The sequence below is a fragment of the Leucopleurus acutus genome (assembly GCF_964270905.1).
Source record: "Leucopleurus acutus genome assembly, chromosome: 9".
Lineage (NCBI taxonomy): Eukaryota > Metazoa > Chordata > Mammalia > Artiodactyla > Delphinidae > Leucopleurus > Leucopleurus acutus.
In genome coordinates, this window is record NC_139144.1 from 59,450,031 (window position 1) to 59,472,334 (window position 22,304).

General features: G+C 42.8%; 1 protein-coding gene across 2 annotated transcripts in view; it reads left to right on the forward strand.

Annotated features, from left to right (window-relative positions):
* The first annotated feature begins 21,886 nt into the window (after positions 1-21,886).
* The window catches only part of SNX10 (sorting nexin 10), a 74,010-nt gene continuing 73,592 nt past the window's right edge, over positions 21,887-22,304 (forward strand). Inside the window, exon 1 of one of the 2 annotated variants that reach the window (XM_082846109.1) lies at positions 21,887-22,025. The gene's annotated coding sequence lies outside the window, so the exon portion shown is untranslated. Of the gene's footprint in view, positions 22,026-22,067; positions 22,153-22,304 lie in introns of those variants that run through there. The other variant, XM_082846110.1, reaches the window with a different exon arrangement.

The following is a 22,304-nucleotide window of genomic DNA, read 5'->3' on the forward strand; positions in this document are numbered from 1 at the left end:
TAAATACAAATCTGTATAATCATTTCAATGGGAGCATAGTATTCCATGCTATAATACACCGTAAGTAATTAACAAATTCTCTACTATTATCATTTAAAGCTACATTTAATTCTTGTACAACCACCTTTGTATTTTTGGATTATTTTCTTAAATTAAATTTCCAGAAGGGGAAATGCTGAGGCAATGGACATGCACATTAAAAACGTTAATACATATTCCCAGATTTATCCCAAGAGATGGTTCACCTCACCAGTAGGGTATGAGAATTCTTGTTTCTCAACATCTTTACCAAAATGGGCACTCCTTGTCTTCTTAATTTTTGCCAACCAGATAGTCAAACAAACAAAATAAAAACCTCAGCTTGCTATTCTATCTTGGTTTTAATTAGTACTTATTTCTATATGCAGTTGAGAGAGCCAGTGAAACTTCTGAGCAGGGAAGGAAGGACTTTGCTCATCAATGTGAGGGCTGGAGTTTCAGGAGGAGGCCTAGAGGCAGGGAGACCTGATGTGAAGTACTGAGGTGTGAAGCAGGCTGTGAAGGTGGGATTGGCACTTCAGGGTAGTCAAAATCCAATTAAAATCATCTGGATGAAATACCAGGACAGTGTGGACTGATGTGGTTATGACTAAGAAAGATCAAACTGAATCATTTATTTTGTCGTTTAAGAAAGAATTAACAAAAAGAGGACGATATGCATGACAAATTTGGGTGCATTTAGCCAGTTGTATGGAGGGGAGAGGGAACCTGATCCCAATGCTCATGAATGAATAAATGACCTGCCCCAGGGTACCCTGGGGGGAGAGCTAGATAGTTCATTCAAACCTACCATGACCTGGATTTTTTTTTCAATTTAGCAGAATAATTTTTTTCTCCTGAAGGAAATCATGCTCACAAAGGAAAAAAAATCAAACATTACTAATATTTATACAGCAAAAAGCAAGTGTCCTTGTCTTAAGATTGCCAGAGTTAGACATTGCTTTCCTTCCCTCTCTAGGTATAGTAATAATAGCTCACATTTTTTTAGTGGTTACTACGTGCCAGAAACTAAACTTCCTACAAATATTAACTCATTCAACTCCCCCCCAACTCTCAGAATATGTTCAGTTTATGATCTCATTTTTCAGCTGAGAACACTGTATCACAGAAAGTTCAGTAACTTGAGCAAGGTCCCAGGATTTATGAGCCGTGGAGCTGGAATTCAAACCCAGATGGTCTGGCTTCACAGCCTGTTTGCTTATAATCTAATCACTCTGCCCAAAAGTTATTTTCAAGATAGAGGGATGGACATTTCTGGACACAAAGAGACAAGGGCCACTAAAAGGGCTTTACATTATTCCCTATCACAGGGATGCTAAGCAGATTTCATCTACCTGACTTCAAAGCTGGTGTGGCCCCCTGACTGGTAGGGGTGGACCCAAGTGGTTTGTCCATAGCTGCACATTATTACCATTTCTCATCTGTCCTTCCTGGGTTATATAAGTATAGGGATAGTGTCTCTACATAACTTTTAACAAAGTGGTTACAAATTCATCTTGGACATTATTTTTCAATCCATAACTAACATTCTTTTTTTTTTTTCCCGGTACGCGGGCCTCTCACTGTTGTGGCCTCTCCCGTCGCGGAGCACAGGCTCCGGATGCGCAGGCTCAGCGGCCATGGCTCACGGGCCTAGCCGCTCTGTGGCATGTGGGATCTTCCCGGACCGGGGCACGAACCCGTGTCCCCTGCATCGGCAGGCGGACTCTCAACCACTGCGCCACCAGGGAAGCCCCCTAACTTATTCTTTTTTATCAACTGATATTCCATTTCCTTATTTAACCAATCCTCTGGTAATAGATATTTAGATTGTTTCTAAACAATGCCGCAATGAATATCTTTGGGTAGAAGTCCTTTCCGTAAGTGAAAGCCACACTATATTCCTAGTTGTGAAATCATTATACCAAAAGGGATATGCATTTTAAAGTTTAATAGATTGTACTTAATTGCCCCCCAAGGTATACCAATCTGCATTGCCATCAAAGTGTATGAGAGCATCCACTTCGTGGATTAAATACAGTTGACTCTTGAACAACTCGGAGGTTAGGGGCGCCAACTTCCACGAAGTAAAAATCCACATATAACTTTACAGTCGGCCCCCCATATAAGTGGTTCTGCATCCTGGGATTCAAAGAAATGTGGATCATGTAGAACTACAGTAGGTACTTAGTGGAAAACAAAATCTGGTATAAGTAGACAGCACAGTTCAAACCCTTGTGGTTCAAGGTAAATATATACCTCTGTCAGACCGTCCCCACCCTCACCTCCATAAATCCATACGCTGATTCCATGCTTCCAGGAAGCCTTTTGGTCACTAATTCTGCCCCCTGGGCAGAAGAGGAATACAGTTGATAGAGGACATGCCTATTCCCTTCACTGGATACTTATGTGCTCTTCATTGTAAAATTAACAAATGGACATGGTATGGTTGACCTAAGTCTGTCTGCTTAACTGTGGCTTATGGACAAAAGCAAATTTCTAGAGCCACAAATCTATGCATGAGACCCCAAAATGCTGTGACAACATCAAGGCACTGGTCATCACAGTTGGGGCCTTATGCTTTTGATGATAAGTTTGTTTGTTTGTTTTTCTTAAGTCAGATATGACTCCAGTTGTCTTTTTTTTTTTTTTTTTTTTTTTGTGGTACACGGGCCTCTCACTGTTGTGGCCTCTCCCGTTGTGGAGCCCAGGCTCCGGACGTGCAGGCTCAGCGGCCATGGCTCACGGGCCCAGCCGCTCCGCGGCATGTGGGATCTTCCCGGACCGGGGCACGAACCCGTGTCCCCTGCATCGGCAGGCGGACTCTCACCCACTGCGCCACCAGGGAAGCCCTCCAGTTGTCTTTTTTAAAAAAATATTTATTTATTTGGTTGCATTGGGTCTTAGTTGCAGTAAGCAGGCTCCTTAGTTGCGGCTCACCAGCTCCTTAGTTGTAGCATGCAAACTCTTAGTTGCAGCATGCATACAGGATCTAGTTCCCGGACCAGGGACTGAACCCGGACCCCCTACATTGGGAGCGCGAAGTCTTAACCACTGTGACACCAAGGAAGTCCCTTGATAATAAGTTTTAAAGTTAACATTACTGGGGGTAGAGGTGGTAGAACATGTAGAACCTTGTAGATCACTGAAAGGACTTTGGCTTTTACTCTGTAGTGGGAAACTATTGAAGGATTGCCATCAGAGGAGGATCTTTAAGGGGAAAAAATGCAGTAGAATTATCCTTTTCTCACTGGTCCTCCAAAGGGGTTTTGTGAGAACTTGGTTAGTTGGTGTCACATTTAGAAGCCCTCTACTTAGGTGTTCTTTCAAGTCAGAAAATAAATCAATCAAGATTTTATATGCAGTATCATCTTTTAGATTTGGTGCTTACGTTATATGGCGTGGCTGTGGCTGGATCTGCTCCACATAAGCAGATAGGGACGATGCATCATCTTACAGGGAATTTCACCACTGTTCTGTTAGGACCAGCAAGGATCTGGTCTTCAGGTATCAGCAGGACAACTTAGATTTGCGGTTGGATACTTTCTATGCTTTGTTCTCCTTGATTTCTGCTCTCCAAGGAGGTAGTTAGGCTCTTTAAATGTCCTTGTCTTATGTCTTTTTTACAGGACTTGAAGAAAGAAACTTCTTGAAAATGGCTATTCCTGCCTTTTGTGAAGAGATTATGCTAGGAATCCAGGAGTGGGCATGGAGGACAGTGGATCGGGAATAGATCCCGGCAGAGGTGGGCAACAGGCCACAAACTTGGTAGTGTCCCCAGCAGGGGGCAGGCAAGCTAGACCCAGACAAAGGGATCCTAGCCTCTGCAGGGATTCCTGGTCCCCCACTCGCACTTCGCAGGGTGGCCAGACTTAACAGGGACCATGTGGCTTGGAAATGATTATATGAGTGGTGACTGATGGAATGGATATGACCTAGAAATCTGAGGTCCTGTTTTCTAGATGCCCTGGAGCCCTCCAGTCTCTTGTGTGGAAGGTAAGGGAGCCCCAATAATGACTGAGATTGAATTTCTCACCAGTGTGGTGGGATGAAGACTCGATAATAATTAGATTGATTTAGAGAAAATAAAGAAAGGCAATACTTTGTTCATAATCGTTTAGAAAGAACACTGCATAGGTGATATTGTGTATTTCTGATTGCATCACCTCAGAAGATCCCCTTATTTTAATTCTGTTTACACAAGGGTCTAGTGTGTCACCTTGAGCAAGTTACTTAAACACTCTATGATTCAAAATTCTCATTAATAAAATGGGGAAAATAATGGTACTACCTTATAAAGTTTTATAAAAATTAAATAAATTCATATATACAAAGCACTCAAAATAATGTCTGTATGTAGTGTTTGTTGCTATTATTATTCTCTATTTAAGTCATTATAATTCTTATTATAACCAAAACATTAATTTTTGGCTTGACACAAATAGCTGGTGGGAGCTCATCATGGCTATAGAGATGAATGCTGATGGATCTGGAAATATTTCTCAAGTCAAAACCAAAGCTTTATATCTGTACAACTGTTACTATTCACAAACTTCTTATGCATGCATGATTTCATTTGGTTCTTTAAACAAACCTTTGCAATGGGCAGATAAGGACTTCTGATTCCCATTTTATTTATTATTATTTTTTATAAATTTATTTATTTATTTTTGGCTGCATTGGTCTTCGTTGCCGTGCACGGGCTTTCTCTAGTTGCTGCGAGAGGGGGCTACTCTTCGTTTCAGTGCGCGGGCTTCTCATTGCTGTGGCTTCTCTTGTTGTGGAGCATGGGCTCTAGGCGCACAGGCTTCAGTAGTTGTGGCATGTGGGCTCAGTAGTTGCGGCCCGTGGGCTCTAGAGCACAGGGTCAGTAGTCGTGGCACATGGGCTTAGTTGCTCCACGGCATGTGGGATCTTCCCGGACCAGGGCTCAAACCCATGTCCCCTGCATTGGCAGGCAGATTCTTAACCACTGCACCACCAGGGAAGCCTCGATTCCCATTTTAAAGAAGAGACATCTGAAACTCAGAGAGATGTCTTTTTAAAAATCTGTCCAGAAGAATTAGTTTGTATTTTAAGAGTATTAGGGCACCTGTGAAAAGGCTTGACAGATGACATTTTACTACTATTTTACATTTACAATGTACATATTATATCACTATTGTTGCGATTTATCACATATTATATATTACATATTACTTATTATTGTTGTTGTTGTTGTTATGAAGAAACAGCACTGCTTAGGTTGGTAGCTCCGGTCTGGCTTCAGGTCATTTAAAATCCAGTACAGAGAATTTAAAGGCAGCTTAACTCAATCTACAGTAACAAGTCTTATTTGCACCTGCCTTAGAGTGAAAAGGGAAAGATATCTTGGTCATGCAAAGGCACAGTCTCTTTGAAATTTTGCTTAATTACTGTTGGCTTCTTTTGGTTCTGGGATGCACCTTATGGAGCACGGCTCTGAAGAGCAGGCAGTCATTGAGAAGCAAAGTCCCCTTCCAGTCATTCTTATGTGCTGGTGAGCTAACAAAGGAACAATTATATTCTGTTTCTGGCTATAAAATGAAGAGAAAATTCCCATTTCTCACCAATCTGGACTATATATACACTTGAAATTTGAGGTATCTGGTAATCAAAATTGACAATAACAAGTAAAAAAGCACCAGCAGCCTTTAACTTATGAAGAGGCTATTTTCTAATAGTTCATTTATCAGCCAGCTGTTTGGAACTAGGGCCAGAATTGCCTATTTCATCTACAAGAAATGCATAAGGCAGTTAGACTATGCTACTGGGACTAATAACATGGAAGAAAAATTCCTACTATCCCATCCTCAACCCTGCATATATTAATATCCATGACCACTGCTTGAGCAGGTATTATATATGTCGTAGAATATATGCTATTGAGCACTTACTATTTATTGCCCTAAGAGTCCTAATCAAGCCTCGAATTGTAAGTCTCTTGGGAATCTCCCCAATACCTTGTGAGTTATTTTCTCTGATTTCCCTTGGGGAAACGCAGGCAGACAAGAATAAACCTTGTGGTATCGAATTGGAGGCATTGATGTATCTCATGATTTTGAATACATATACATATATTAGAAGTTGAGATAGATATAAGTGTATATATGTGTATACATACTTACATTTCCCAGCTCTGTCCATTGAGAGGGACTAGAAGCAAGACATATCAGAAGCAATGAGCACACCTAGCACCCAGGTCTTCATTTCTACATTAACTAAACATCATTCTCCCTGAAAAGGAATCAATGCTCCTTGAGAAATGACTGATTCAGGGCCAGGGCAGAGAAACTACAAATGGGCCTGGAACGTCTTATTGTGCTGAAATGTAAGGAAGTGCTCAAAGAATTATGGGGGCATGTCAAAAGGACATGTAACCAGTACTGAGGGGCTCCTACTGTACAATATGTAATAATCTGTGCTATAAAAATAATTTTGATTTATATAAGCCATTGCATCAGATTATAACCTATTGAATAAAATAGGAATCCTTGAGTCGGTTGTCACAAAAATAAATGAATAGATAAACAAATGGAGAAAATAATTTCTACCTTTTAGTAATATGCCAACAAATAAATGTAGAGGGAATGACAAAATTAGAAAAACACCAATTGGCAACCACTGTAATAGTAATAAATGAATCATCAATAAATCCTAAAGTTTATGGTTGAAAGGTGGATGAGAAACAGGATATTTATATAAAGTATCTCTTCACAAAAATAGTCATTGATTACTTATTAATAGTACAAAATACTTACTAATTAACTTTACAGTGGGAAAACATGGGAGACATTAACTTAACCAAGTGATAAGAGTTAACATCTCCAGTAGTGGAACGAATAGACATGATGTGCCTTCTGATATGTTACACTGAGAAGAACACAGCATCACTTGTGTGGTTTTTTTTGCCAACAGTGCATAGCTTGAACATAATCATGAGGAATCATCGGGCAAACCCAAATTTCAGTGCGATCTACAAAGTAACCAACTGTTCTTTTAAAATATGTGAAGGTCATGGAAGACATGAAAGACAAACTGTTCCAGAATGAAAAGACTACAGAAGCATAACAATAAGTGCAACTTTGACCTTGGACTGGATCTCAGACCTTAAAGGACATTATTGGAACTAACAGTGAAATCTGAATGGGGTCTGTGGATAGATGGACATACAATATCTATGTTAATTTTGTTGGTTGTATGTGGTTATGTAGAAGAGCATTTTTGTTTTTAGGAAATACACCCTGAGGAATTAAGAGGTAATAAAACTTCATGTCTGCAACTTATTCTTAAATCTCTCAGAAAAATACATTTGCAACATAAAGATAAAAATAAGGCAAATACGATCAAATGTTAACAATTGGGGAAATCTGGGTAAAGGATATACGGGAATTCTTTGTAGTGTACTTGCAACTTTTCAGTAAGCTGAAATTACTCAAAAACAAAACGTTAAGACAATGTTCAAAAAATAAAACAAATCACCACGCCTACAAGAAAATTCTGCTGAGCTTTCAAGGAATAGACCATTTCCAATTTAATAAAAGCCTTCCAAAGAATACAAAAGGGGGACTTTCCTGGCGGTCCCCGGTGGTTAAGAATATGCACTTCCACTGCAAGGGGCACGGGTTCGGTACCTGGTCAGGGAACTAAGATACCACAAGCCGAGAGGTGTGGCCAGAAACCAAACCAAACCAAACCAAACCAAAAAAACAAAAGGAAGAAACACTCCTCAATTCATTCTGGAAGAAGGGGAAATTACAGACCTTTCTCATGCATGAACATAGCTGAGAAACCCTAAACAAAATATCGGTAAACTGAACCCAGCAATGTGCAGAAAAGATAATACACCTATACCAAATTCACTGTATTCCTGGAATACAAGTCTAATCTAGCATTATACATTTTATAAATGCAATTCATTGCATTAATAGGTTAAAGAAGAAAAACCCTATATTCTCAATAGTTGTTGAGAAAGCATTTGTGGAAAAAACCTTGGCAAACCAGGAAACAGAGTGAAATTTCTTTAGCCAGATAAAGAGTATCTACAAAAAACCTACAATCAAAATAATTCTTAGTAATAAAACGTTAGAAACTTTCTCCTTAAAACCCAGGAACAAGAAAAAGATGCTCACTATTATCACTTCTATTCTACACTGTACTAGAGTTTTAGCCAGTGCATTAAGGAAGGGAAAGAGGGAAGAAGGGAGGAAGCGAAGGTAGGAAGGAAGGAGGGAAGAAAGGCAGGCAAACATTAGGGTCAGAAATGAAGAAACAAAATTGATTTTATTCACAGATGATAAATACCTACACAGAAAACCCAAGATTATTCAGACAAATGAATACATTTAGTAAGATGGCTGGATATAAAGCCAATATACAAAAAATCCATTATATTTAGATTCACCAGCCACAAAGATAACTTAATTTCCAAAATACCATTAACAATAGCAAAATAAAGACCCTAGTAATGAGACAGGCTGGGACCTGGGGCCTTTTAGTGTCATGCTTGCACCTGGACACACGTCTCCTCCAGCAGCAGAATACAAAGAAATTATAAGAGACTAAAAATAAATGCAGGGCTTCCCTGGTGGCGCAGTGGTTGAGAATCTGCCTGCTAATGTAGGGGACACGGGTTCGAGCCCTGGTCTGGGAGGATCCCACATGCCGCGGAGCAACTAGGCCCGTGAGCCACAACTACTGAGCCTGCGCGTCTGGAGCCTGTGCTCTAAAACAAGAGAGGCCGCGATAGTGAGAGGCCCGCGCACCGCGATGAAGAGTGGCCCCCGCTTGCCGCAACTAGAGAAAGCCCTCGCACAGAAACGAAGACCCAACACAGCAAAAATTAATTAATTAATTAATAAAAATAACTGCAGGCATGCACAGTTGGGGCACATTATGAAAGAGATACACAAAAGCCAAAACCCAACTGCCACTTCTGAGGTGCAGGGAGCAAAAGCAAGGTACTACCATATGATCCGTGCATACAGCACCACCAAGGGGGTGGGCAGACCACCTAAGCCGCCCCTCCCGCCCAACCCACAGGTCCGCCCTCAACCCTTGTTGCATTTAAAGGACCAGCTCCCCAACCCCCGCCTCCGCCTCAGGGAACAAGCAAGGGCGCCTGTTACTTGTTCTCTCTCCCACTCACTCCTGCTCCACCAGTCCCAATAAAGCCTTGCCTGAATTCCTCATCCGTCCTCTTAACAATTGCTTTTTTTTTTTTTTTTTCTTTTTGCGGCACGCGGGCCTCTCACTGCTGTGGCCTCTCCGGTTGCAGAGCACAAGCTCCGGACGCGCAGGCTCCGGACGCGCAGGCTCAGCGGCCATGGCTCACGGGCCCAGCCGCTCCGCGGCATGTGGGATCCTCCCAGACCGGGGCACGAACCCGCGTCCCCTGAATCGGCAGGCGGACTCTCAACCACTGCGCCACCAGGTAAGCCCTATCAATTGCTTTTGATTAAAGAGTCCAAGAACCCAGGTCTTGGACTTGGTAGTAAATTTAGTAAAAGTATACAAGACATTAAAGAACACTTAAACGCAGATATATCCATGTCCCTGGACAGGAAGATATTATCTTTAAAACGCGGCTCAAGATGCAGATTGCATTTGGCTTTGACACTTTGCAGCAGGCAAGTTACTTAAGCCCTCCAGTATCTCCGTAATAATAGCACTTACGTCATAAGGTTAAGAGGATTACATGTAGTAATGCATATGAGAGGTTTAGAACAGTACCTGTCACGTAGGAAAACTTCCAGAACACATGGTGAACTTGGGGTCGAAGCCAGGCGTATTCCCTAACCAATGTGTACTGGCCTCTCAGTTCTTATGTTAGAAATACACTTCTATCTTAAGTCTCTCTTCTTTGGTGTTTTCCGTCCCTTACCCCTGAGCTTTATCCTAACTAATATACTGGCCAACTCAAGGGCCATGACCAAACCCTGCTCTCTCCTCCATCTTCCACCAGAGCTGTTCTCCCAGCTTCTCAACAGCTGAGGGAGCCCACGTGACCCAGTTTGACCAATAGGCTGTATTGAGGCTGTAAGAGGAGTCCCCCGAGGGCTTCTGGGAAATTCCCCCTCCCCCCAAAGGGGAGAGCACCAGGGCAATAGGGCTTCTGGTGCTGCTGTCACTCACTTTCTGTCCCCTTATAAGCAAACTCTGAAGCAATGATTTGAGCATCAGGGATTTATTTGGAAGGTGTTCCCAGGAAACATTGGTAGGGAAGTGGGGAAGAGAGACCAGGAAGGTCATGAAGCCAATAAAAGATGAGTTATCAAGGCAAGTCACCCAGTGTGGCTGAGACATATTCCCCCTGGGGGGAGCAATGTAGAACATAACTTTAATGTGATCCCCCTTCCAGGGGTGAAGGAGAAGGATTTACTCACCAACTCTCATCAACTCTTGCTTGAGTGCTGCTCAAGGAGGTTTTGGTGGCCAGAGAGAGACCTCAGCAGGGTGAGGGATGCTGGCAGTTGGAAGCTGGGCCAGCACCCCTGAAAATGGAACAGGCCATAGGAATATGGGGTGATCGCATCTGCTACACACACCTTGTTTGCCCTGTTGAAATGGTTGTGAGAGCTACTGCAGCCATCTTGCAGCCATGATGGGAAGGTAGATAGAACTCAAGAGATGCGAACCCAGAATTCTGGTATGGAAGAGTGTCTGAACCCAAAGAGCAAAGTCCTACCTCAGGACTATCTGTTGTATAAGGAAAAAAGAAACTCCTCTTTATTAAACCACTGTTTGTTGGATTAAATGCATTCTTAATAGTCATATTGATTTTTCTTGATGTGTCACTCAGGGACACTTAGGTTAATCTCAGTGGGGTTAGGATTTTGGAAACCAGCCAGGAGACTTAATGATATTTCTGGTTTTTGCTTGAATGGAGAGAAAAAAAAAAAAAGGAAAGCACTGTGGATGAGCAAGAGGCGGGGAGAGGAGAAGGAAGAATATGAGATAATATCTTTAAAATATTATCCTGCCACAGTGGTTCATGATGGCCAGAGCTTAGCATGTGGAGGCCAGACCTGCATCTAGGTTAACACCCCAGGCCCAGCTCTCACCTCAGTGTGTAGTCCTCTTGTCCCTTGCAGTTCTTTGTCCCACTCTCAGGTAGAGACCTGAGAACTGACTAGAACATCAAGAATTCAAAAGAATTCTGAAAAAGTCTGAGAACAACCTAAGTATGTAATTTGTTTCCCTGACCATACATGTTGGATTTAAACTGATGTGGAGAAAAATCTGACCGGATATTGGAGAGTGGAAAGAGACTACTTAGAGTCACAAGGAAAGAGTGATACTTTCTGGGGAGAAATTACACAGCCTACTCTTCTTCCTTAGGCTATCTTGGCCTCTTGTGTTTCTCTGTCAGGATTAACTTTATGGTTGCCTGCATTCGGTGGCTGAACTTCCTCTTTTAAAAGCTGCTCCTTCAGTGACTGGTAGAAATTAACCTCAGCCTTAACAGGATCCTATTCCCTTGCTTCTTGTGGTTCTGTCCCACAGTACTGTGTCCATAGGGCTACCGTGTTCAGCTGAGGCTGGCAGATTTATACCTGCCTTCTACCCTTCTAGATACTATCTTCAGTGTATTGTTCTGTCCTGAACTTTTTTTTCATGTTTTTTTTTTCCCAAACTTATCACCTTTCCAGAATCTTAAGGGAAGGGGAATGACAACATGTCAGAACCTTAGCTAGATTTATTCATATGTTACTCTCCCTGCCACCTTGACAAGGTGTTGTTCTGCCCGTTGTGAGTAGATCATTGATGGAGATCATTTTTCAAGGTGTCCCAGAGGGATTGAAAGAAGGGGGTGCCTTTGAGATGTCATGTGATGGAAAGATTCCCTGGATGGAAGGTATGTGAGTCCTCCAAGAAGGACAACCAAAAGTTTGTTCTGCCTGGTAGAAAAAACTGGAGGCCCTCCTGCAAGGGTGCCCCAGCCTAAAATCTTTACATGAGTTTATATTTGGGTCCTAGACCCTCTTCCAGACTTCAGGCTGGGTAGTTTGTCTTAACTACACACAATGCCTCTTTCTGAACCCTGCCTGGAAGGACTGGGTAGCTGCATTTCATTTTCTGGCAGGTCCAGGGCCCTGGGAGGCCTATGGGCTTGGTGGTACCTTTAGAAGTCTGACCTCTGACAAATGACCTCTGGGTTTTACCCCAGATCCTTTCCTCCTGCCAGGCATGAAAGAGGCAGAGCCTGGGCTCTAAAACTGTGGGTGACTTGATGGTAACTAGCATAGGTTGTTATCTGATGCCCCAAGGGCTCCTTGGTCCCTTGGCACTGTGTAAGACCCCAAGACATTTGCCCAACCACAGCAGAAGTAGCACCAAGAATAACTAAGATTGAATTTCTAACAGGTCAAGTGAAATGGGGAACCAGAGCCAGGTGGTTGATATAAAGAAAGTCAAGATGTTTCTTGTACACCTGAATTTATAGAGTGACATTAATATGGGTTACTTATAAACAAAGAAATTAAAGCTCAGAGAGTTTAAATAACACATCCCAGACTACACAGCTAATAAGCAGCAGAGTTAAAAATTGAATGTACTTTTCCTTCCACAATCCAGGCTTTTCCCATTCTAACTTGCTACCTCTCAGGCATTATGAGAATGGCACTCTTTTCTGAAATTACTGCCAACCAAACCACTTGTAGTTAATCAAGACTGTCAATTTTGCTTTCTGAATGTTTCTCAAAACTTTGCTTGTTCTCCACATTCATTGCCAACACCCTAGGCCATCATCTCCTACCTACACATTTGTAATAGCTTCCTAACTAGTCTCCTTGTATTCACTCTTCTCCATCCCACTCCCTTCCGCATTTCCACACAATCTGGAGTGATCTTCCTCCAAAAGAAAGCTGATCATATTCCTGTCCTATGTAAAATGCTTCACCGGCTTCATGATGCTTTAGAATTTAGCCCCGAATCTCTAACCTGGTGATTATCTATCCTATAACCACCTTAGCAGCTTCATCTCCTGCTGTCATCCCCCAGCTCTGTGCTTCAGCCACAGGACCTTTGCACATGCTGTTCCAAATGCCTCAAACACTCTCCTGTGTTCTTTCCCTACCTTTCCAGATCTTGTGTCAAATCCCATTTTCTCAGTGAAACTCCACTTGATTCCCCCAGGTCAGGTCTTTTGGTCTTTACCTTCATAACATTCGATACTTTTTCTTCACAGCACTTAATACAGATGATACTTAATTATTAACTTTTTGGTTATTAGATTAACATCTGTCTCTCTTATTAGACTGTTAGCTCCATGAGGAGAGGGACAATATCTAGTGAGCCAGCTAGCTTGTGGACTGACACCTAGTGAGTGCTCAGTAAATACATATTGAATGAATGAATAAACTTTAAGAAGATAAATATAAACCAAAGCAGGGGCAAAGGAAAGGGTGGGAATCATCTATGGTTCTGAGTTTACTTTGATGGTCTTTCTTACACAGAGGGAATTGTGGAGAACAGAGATTTCAATATTTTTTTAAAAATAAGTAGGTATGGAGGTGATGTTTTCTAACTAGGGCATTGATATACAGCTGAAGTATATTAATTTCTGTACAGGAAAAATACTCCAGAACAGCGTGTGACTGGCTTCATCTGGTCCACACTAATTTCCAGGAAAAGTGAATCACAGTGAAACCGAAGAAAGAGAAATATTCCAAATAAGGCACTGGAAAAGGACAGACTGTGATTAGCTTTGTCTCAATGCTGCCTCACTCAATTCAATGCTACGTGTATTGATTACAAAAGGAACTGAACATTTCTACTGTTAATTTCATTTCCTCTCAACTGGAAATTGAAATAGGCTTTCTAGATAGTAACACTTAGAAAAATTCCAGAACCAAGCTATAATCTTTTTAGGGCTTGACCAAGGTGTAACCTGAGTTAGAAGAGACCTTCTCTTTCAATAACTCATATCTTTGGCTTGATGAAAAGATATGGGCTGTTTGTTTTCTTCTCAGAAAATTTGTGGGTTTTTCAAGGATCCCCTTGCTTTATGAAATAGATATTACAGGAAAAATTCACAAATGCTTTCTCTATTCTCCACACAATTCTGTTATTTAGTAGGAAATGTATTTCTAAGGAAAGAAAGGTTACCTTTATGTGTTAAAAATGCACCTAGAATTCGTTTTAATCAGATGTGGTAAGACCACAGACGTGGACATGATTGTCATGAAGGAAGATGTTTATCCTCCCTAAACCCTAGATACAGGAGGCATCCCATGCCGTCCACACAGGGCCACATGGGGAAGGACCAGTGACAGTCAGGAGGCACAAGAGTGGGAGAGGGCAGAGCATGGCCCAGAGCCTTATCGAGATTCTTTTGGAAAGGAATGGCCAGGCAGAGTAGGTACACTGAAGAGATTTAGGACTGGATGGTTTGAATAATTTCAGCAGGTTCTGGGCTATTTGGGTGGTCCCTACTTGCCAGCACCTGGCCCTGGGGCATTTTAGGGCAGGGAGAGTACTGGCTTGATGTGTGACAGTGTGATAAGGAGAGGGCTGGGGTAAGACCGCTGCATTGTCTGGATTGGTTTGTTTGTTTGTATATCAAAAGCGTACTTGCAGGGGAGTCGTTTGTTTTTTCTAGGAATTGGCTGGCCCTGGGGATGGGGTGGGGAACAGTCTCTCCAGGATCAAGACCCCAAATACCAGAGCATCAAATATAGAGAAAACAAATCAATACACCTTAGGATAAGCTGACTGAGGCTTTCTCAGCGGGTTTGTTTGTTTTTTTTTTCCAGAGCATTCCTTTTAGCTCGCTTCCTTTTTCCTTTCCTTTCCTTCCCTCATCTCCTCCCCGTTCCATCCTAGTGACTATTTATTGAGGCCCTACTATCTGTGTGTCAGGCACTGTGTCTGGAGCTACAGATGTCTGCAGGCACAGTTCTTGCCCTCAGGAAGCTCATAGTCTTGTGGGGAGGGTGGACATCAGCCTTGTGGTAGGGTTGGAACTTCAAGAATCTTTTCAGACTTGCTTTCAAAAAGTTTTTCTCCCTCTTTGCTGGTGTTGTCATATCTACCTCTAACATTTCCTGTCCACTTCTGCTTTCTGGGCTACCTGATAGTGAAGAATTGCAGTAAATAAAAGGAAAAGAGGTCTGGCTGAGTTTTAAGGGTCTCCTACCTGTGAGATGTTGGGCCTTAGGAATGGGGCTTGTACCTTCTTTGCAATAATTGTGGAGTTTTGTTGCAAGCAATTGTTCTGGCCAGAATTCTCTAGTGAGTGGAGGTATTATTTTCTATTTCATCTCATCTGGAAAATGTGTAACACTATTCCCCAAGGATGTCAAACAAATGAGTTATGGCAGAGACAGAGTAACGCATAGCAGGGAATACCTGTATTTCCCCCATTTGACATTTAGGTACTTTGACCACTCCCGTGGCAGGGGCATTGAAGGATAAAGTAAGATGGTGCATAAGAATGCCTGGCACATGGGACACCAATTCATGGCAACTGTTTTCAGAGCCAGTGCATTTTCTTGGCAACACCTGATCTCACTGTGGGCCAGAGCTGTGGCTGCTTCAAGAGCCCTGATTTTGTTTGTTTGTTGGTAAGAAATTCCCTTCATGTATGTGTATCTCAAATTTTGATTTCACTCTTGCATGATCACTTAGCTGGATAAAAAGTTCTAGGTTGTCAGTTGTTTTTGCTAAGCATTTCTGATATCTTGCTACCGCTGAGAATTCTATGGCCAGTGTAAATAATTTTTTTTTTTTTGCGGTATTCGGGCTTCTCACTGTTGTGGCCTCTCGCGTTGTGGAGCACAGGCTCCGGACGCGCAGGCTCAGCGGCCATGGCTCACGGGCCCAGCCGCTCCACGGCATGTGGGATCCTCCTGGACCGGGTCACAAACCCGTGTCCCCTGCATCGGCAGGTGGACTCTCAACCACTGCGCCACCAGGGAAGCCCTAAATAATTTTTATAATCTGCTTTTTCTCTCTGGTAGCTTCATGGATACCCGTTTATCCCTGATGTTCTAGAATAGCACTTTTACTGCTCTAAGTGTAGTTTTATTCTTATTTTTCCTTCTTGGATTTTAGAGTGAATTTTCTATCTGAAGAATCATGCCTTTTAACAATTCTGGATAATTCTCAACTGTCATCACCTTAAACATCACTTCACTACCATTTAATCCAATGTCTTCTTTTTGAGCACTACTTGTATTTATTTTGGATTCTCTCAATGTTATTATCCACATCTCTTAACTGTCTCTGTGATACATTGTGGGCAGATGCTGCAGTTATGTTTTCCAGTTTAATAATTCTTTCTTCACCTGTGTCCAGCCTAGAGTTTATCTCATGCATTGGCTTCTAAATTTCATTGACTACAGTTTTCCTCAGAGTTTCAGCTGGCAATTTTTTATATCCAATTATTCTTGTTTTTCTTCTGCCTATTATGGATTTATAATTTCTTTTTTCTTTAATGGAATTGCTCATTTGTTTGTCTCTTTTAACATCCTTAGAACATTCAGTGTTTTTTTTTCCATGCAGCTTCATCAAATTCCATGGCACAAAAATAACATAAAAGGACCATGAGACTTTGGACAATGGGTATCTCAGTGAGAACCAGTGGAGACTAGCGATCTGAAACTTCCTCATATATTTAGCTCTGAGTAAAATCTCTGGCTCCTTTTTTAGCAGGGCACGGAAGCAGGAATTGGATTGTGGGGAAGGCATTAAGAGGCCTTTAGTAATGCCTAAGATTGACTTTCCCACTAATCCAGTGCAGTAGGGTTTAGAGTCTGATTTATTTTCATAAACAAAATAGAGAAATGGGTCATATGCTGAAAAAATGAGATTATGGTTACCACTTTGTACTTACTATATGTGCCTTCTCTAAGAAAACAAAAATGAAAGGGTAATTTACACACCTTTTATAACCTGCCATTTTCCACTGCTTCTTTCCATCCTTACATATTTTCTCTTGCTTTTGTTAACTTTTTAAAATTGAAATATAGTTGACTTACAATGTTGTGTTAGTTTCTGGTGTATAGCAAAGCAACTCAGATATATATATTCTTTTTCAGATTCTTTTCCATTATAGGTTATTATAAGATATTGAATATAGTTCTTTGTGTTATACAGTAGGTCCTTGATGTTTATCTATTTTATATATAGTAGTTTGTATCTGCTAATCCCAAACTCCTAATTTACCCCTCCCCCGACTTTCCCCTTTGGCAACCATAAATTTGTTTCCTATGTCTGTGAATCTGTTTCTGTTTTGTAAAAAAGCTTATTTGTACCATTTGTTTAGATTTCACATATACTGATATCATATGGTATTTGTCTTTCTCTGTCTGACTTACTTCACTTAGTATGGTAATCTCTAGGTCCATATGTTCATTTTATTCTTTTTATTCTTTTATGTTGTTCATTGTTCAGATCATTGTTCAGTTGCTCCTATATTTCTCCCATTTTCTCTTAATCCACTGTGCTTGTTTCGTTAATGAACTACTTGTGGGCACCCTAATTTTGTCCTGTGGAGGGAAGCTGGAGAGTGTGCTCCTTCAGGCCTGTCTGTTGCCATGGAGACAGAGACCAGCTGCTGCTGGGAGGCTGGTAGAGTACAGCCAGCGCCAGCCAGGGTAGGAAGGGAAACCATAGCTGGCAGGAAACCATTCTGAAGTTGTCAGGTTGTCTGAGTCCCTGAAATGCTCCTCAAAGCTGCCTTGCCTTGAGGAAAGAGCTAAATGTCTTCTCCTGCGCAGTGACATAGCAATAGGCGGACTTGATTGGGGCGGTGTGTCTCACGCACTGGAGAGCAATGTGGGAGAACATCTGGGCAAGGTCAGGGCTGAAGTTCACACGAGAGGAAAGAGACAAAGTTTTTTTCCCAATTTGCCTCCATCACAGCAACCAAGGGGAAATTCCTTGAAGTAGATTTATGGGCAGTGGACAGTAATATGGGATTGTTGGAGCAGGAGAGGAAGCATATGACGACATGCATAACATTCATATTCTAAGGTAAGTCAAGGAAAATTTAAACATAAAAATCTTTGTCTGCCCCTTGGCCTCCTCTCCCTGCTCTACTGTGCATTGTGTATCTGCATTATGCATCTACCAGACCTACCCACCAGCAGAAATGCCTGCTCAACCATAAAGAACAACATTCTCCTAGCACCAACAAGACAACTCCTTAAAGATAACATTCCTTCTTGATTTCGTAAGGAGTCACAGTGACCCACCACTGTGTACCTGCAGATCCGGATGGTGAAAACTATGTCATTTAATATACAGCCCTCTGTCTCAAAAACCTATATAACAGTGCTTTGACCTCTAACGGGCAGAACAGTTCTCTGAGCTTTCTGAGAGGCTGTTCCTGGGTTATAATCCTCAATTTGGCATGAATAAAATTTTCCATTTCTTTCTTACATTGACTGATTAATTTTTCATCAACAATAGTCGAGTGATTATTTTTATTCACATTAATCTATATGCCTTCATACTATTGGAAAAAGATTATGATGTAAATTGAGAAATCAAAATCCAAATTATTTGTTTAAAATTTTTGCTCCCATCCCATTATTAGTTGTTTGACGATAAAACCATCTTTTGTACAGTATGCGTATGTACCATGACAGTGTTTCTCAAGGAGGTGGGACAATTTATGTAAATTTAAAGATAGAGTTTTAGATAGTATAGTATCAGTTAATTATAACTTCCGAACACCAAGTTCAGGCAGCTTCCATTTTTATTGTCTGTGGATTTTGCAGTTTTCCCAGGAGATGGACGAAGAACTCAGTGTCTTTTTATTGACTCCTGAGTTAGAGGCAGGGCACAAAGCTGGCTTTCCCTAATAGGTCTAACTAAGCGCACTTTACCTGGAGATGGAAGAGATTCGAGAAGAGGATCACGTTATAATAACAGCATTATAATGCTGTCAGAATCTTGGCTCCCTGTACACAGATGCAGAAATGAGATATGGAGACAGAGTTCTGGAGGAGAAAGAAAGGGTGGCTTCATTCTTTGCCAGGCAAAGAGGGGAACCCAGCAGGCTGGCATGTCAAGAACTGTGCTCCCCTCCCTGGGGAATAGGGAGAGGTCTTATAGTCAGGGCTTGTGGTCAGGGGTATGGGATAAGGATCAAGGCAGTAACAGTCCTGCATTCTTCTTTCTTCTGCAGAGTTTCAAAAGGGTGAGGTTGCTAACAAGATTAGGGGGTGTGCAGGGTCTCAGGTGGTCTCCTAATCTTTTTTAAAAAATTAATTAATTAATTATTTTTGGCTGCATTGGGTCTTTGTTGCTGTGTGCGGGCTTTCTCTAGTTGCAGCGAGCCGTGGCTACTCTTCCATGCAGTGTGTGGACTTCTCATTGTGGTGGCTTCTCTTGTTGCGGAGCATGGGCTCTAGGGGCGCGGGCTTCAGTAGTTGTGGCACACAGGCTTAGTTGCTCCACGGTATGTGGGATCTTCCCGAACCAGGGGACTAGGGCTCGAACCCATGTCTCCTGCATTGACAGGTGGATTCTTAAGCACTGTGCCACCAGGGAAGCCCCCAGTCTCCTAATCTTGATGAGCTTCTCTGGTCCCTTTAATCTTGTCTCAGGTGGTTTCCTGGCTGCTCCTCCCTTGATTTGCAACTGTTGAATCTGCCCTTTGGACCTCAGGGAAGATCATGGAGGCTGGAGTCTTGCCTACAAGAAATGGGGGACAAAAAGGCCTCCGTGCCTGGGAGCCCCATAGGGCCCCGCTTGGTTTCAATAATAATAAATAAAATTTATCGAGCACTTACAATGTATCTAGCACAGTTCAGGAGCTTTACCGGATTATTTCACTCAACCCTCACAACAACACTATGAGGGTGGTTCTATTATCATCATTATTATCATCTCCCCTTTATTATCATCTATTATTATTATTATTATCTCTCCTTTTCAGATGATAAAATGAGGCCCACAGAGTTATTTCCCCAGGATCACATAGTGAGAGGTAGTAAAGCTGGGGTTTGAATCAGTTAACCTGACCCTAGGAGCTACTGCAGAGGCAGGATTGGGGCAGGTAAGGGAATTTCTTCTTAAAAGCAATTTTATGGTGGTTTTATTAGCATGCTAGGATTTGTTAAGCACAAGAGAGTCCCAGTTTTTTACCTGCCCACTGATAGTATAACAAAAAGTCACAATCTAAAAAAATTGGTGGTCACTTAGCTCAGTCCCCTGGATTCAGGTTGCACAGTACAATTCTTAAACTAGAAACACCACCTAGCAGCTACCCTGATGGAGTGGATTAAAATCCATTGCGTCATTCTATTCTGAATTCTTTTCATATTCTTCCTTTCTTTTAGGGCCATAATTCTAACAGATACTTAAACGACCTCCTATAGGCTCTCTAAAGGTTTTTTTTTTTTTTTTTGCTGCTCTGCCCACATTTGTAAGGGTGTGCTCTTGATGATAGTAATCCAGAAAGATTTTAATTTTGCAGAAGCTCTTAGGATCTTAGACACATATTGCATTTTGTTTTCCAGTCAATGCTTTTCTTTGTGGAGCATAGGGAAAAGAATTTGAAAAATACACTTTAATTCGATTTTCAGAAGTGATCATGTTTACAGTCACTTGTGTGTTATAACTGGGGTGCAATTTTAGGAAATTAAACGCAGGTGATTCAAGATTCAGCGATGCAATGTCAGGATCCAAGATATTAAGACACAACGTTGTAGATTTAGAAGTTTTGTTGTTAAGCCAATTGGGGTATGGAGGATAGACGTGTACATTTTCAGGTGGGCCTGTGATGGCCCTGAATGGTCATCAGAGCTGGCTGTGTCTAATGGGAAAATTCACGCTTAAATAATGAAATGTTAGGCTCCTGTTAAAAAAAAGAGACAATAGGCCCCAAATGGAGTCACTTATGCTAAGCACTTATGCGGAGACATCACCGAATGGGAACTTAGTACCTAACTTAATAGTAGTTTCAGCCTCTCCCAGTAAAGGAATGCAGTCAATCTGCAATTCCCTGGTCAGCACTGGCAAGGTGAATCTCCTTGATAGACCCCTGTCTTTTCCTAGAGAAACGACATGACCTTGCCATGACCAATCTGCTTTTTGCTGTGATAACTTCCTTGTCTTGCCTCCTTATGTCTGTAAAAGTCTTTCATTTTGTACAGCTCCTTAGAGCTCCCTCCTATCTGCTGGATTGGATGCTGCCCTATCACGAATCACTGAATAAAGCCAATAAAATCTTTAAAATGTACTCAGTGGAATTTTTTTTTTAAAACACTACATTATTCTGCCATGTAGTCACCCATTAGCGGTTTAAGTGATTATTGCGGTTTTCCATGCAAACAGGTGGGTCAGATGCAGCCCAAGGTGCCACCTGGAAAATGGTTTACTGATTCAGGCTCCTTGCCAGACCTCATTTCTTTCCCCCCAAAGTTTCCTTGTGAAAAATTTCAAACATACTGAAAAGTTGAAAGAATTTTTCAGTAAACATCCATACGCCCACCACCTACGTTCTATCATTGACAGTCTACCGTTATCTACCATCCCTCTTCCTCATTCATCAATCCTCCCCTTAACTAAGGGGCGGGGCGGGGTTAGCAAGCTGAAGGTGGCTTTCCAGTGGCGATTCCAAGGGCGCGACTCGCACCCCTTCAGCCTCAGCTTGAGGCCAAACATGGGTGCCTCCTCCGCAGCCCCGTTTCGCGGACGCGGGAAGGGGAAGCGGGCTCCGAGCGCGCTGCGCCCCCCGGCGGCCGCTCAGCTCTCCCTAGCCCCTGGGGCCGAGGGGCCGCCTCCAGGTCCGCGGCAGGGGGCGGGGCGGGCCGGCGCCCGGCAGCACCTGGGCTGGGCGGTGCGGTGGCCAGGGAAGCGGGAGGCGGGCGCGGAGCGCGGGCGCGGGCGCGGGGCCGCTACGTGCGCTGGGAGCGCGGGGCTGCGCTCTTGTGCGCTCGCCGCCGCCTCCGACGCGCCTTTGAGTCAGCAAACTCCGCCGCCCGCCTGCCCGCCGGTCCTGCTGTGCCAGGCTCTGCCCGGAGGTGCAGCCCGTAAGTGACAGGAGACCTGCTAAGGAGGCCTCCCCTGCGCCGCCGGGGGGAGGATCGCTGCTGGGAGCGAGCCGACCGCCCTTTCCTTTCCTTTCCCGAGGCGTGGGGCCCTTCCTGCTGCGACCAGGTGCCACTCCCTGCGGGCTGGGAAGAGGTTTGGGTCTCCTGGGATTGGAGCCGGGCGCTGCCTTCTTTCCTGCCGGGGAGGAGAAATTGGTCGGCCTGTTTGCCAGGGGAGGGCAAGGATCGGATCGATCCGGCTAAAAAGACACCTCGGGG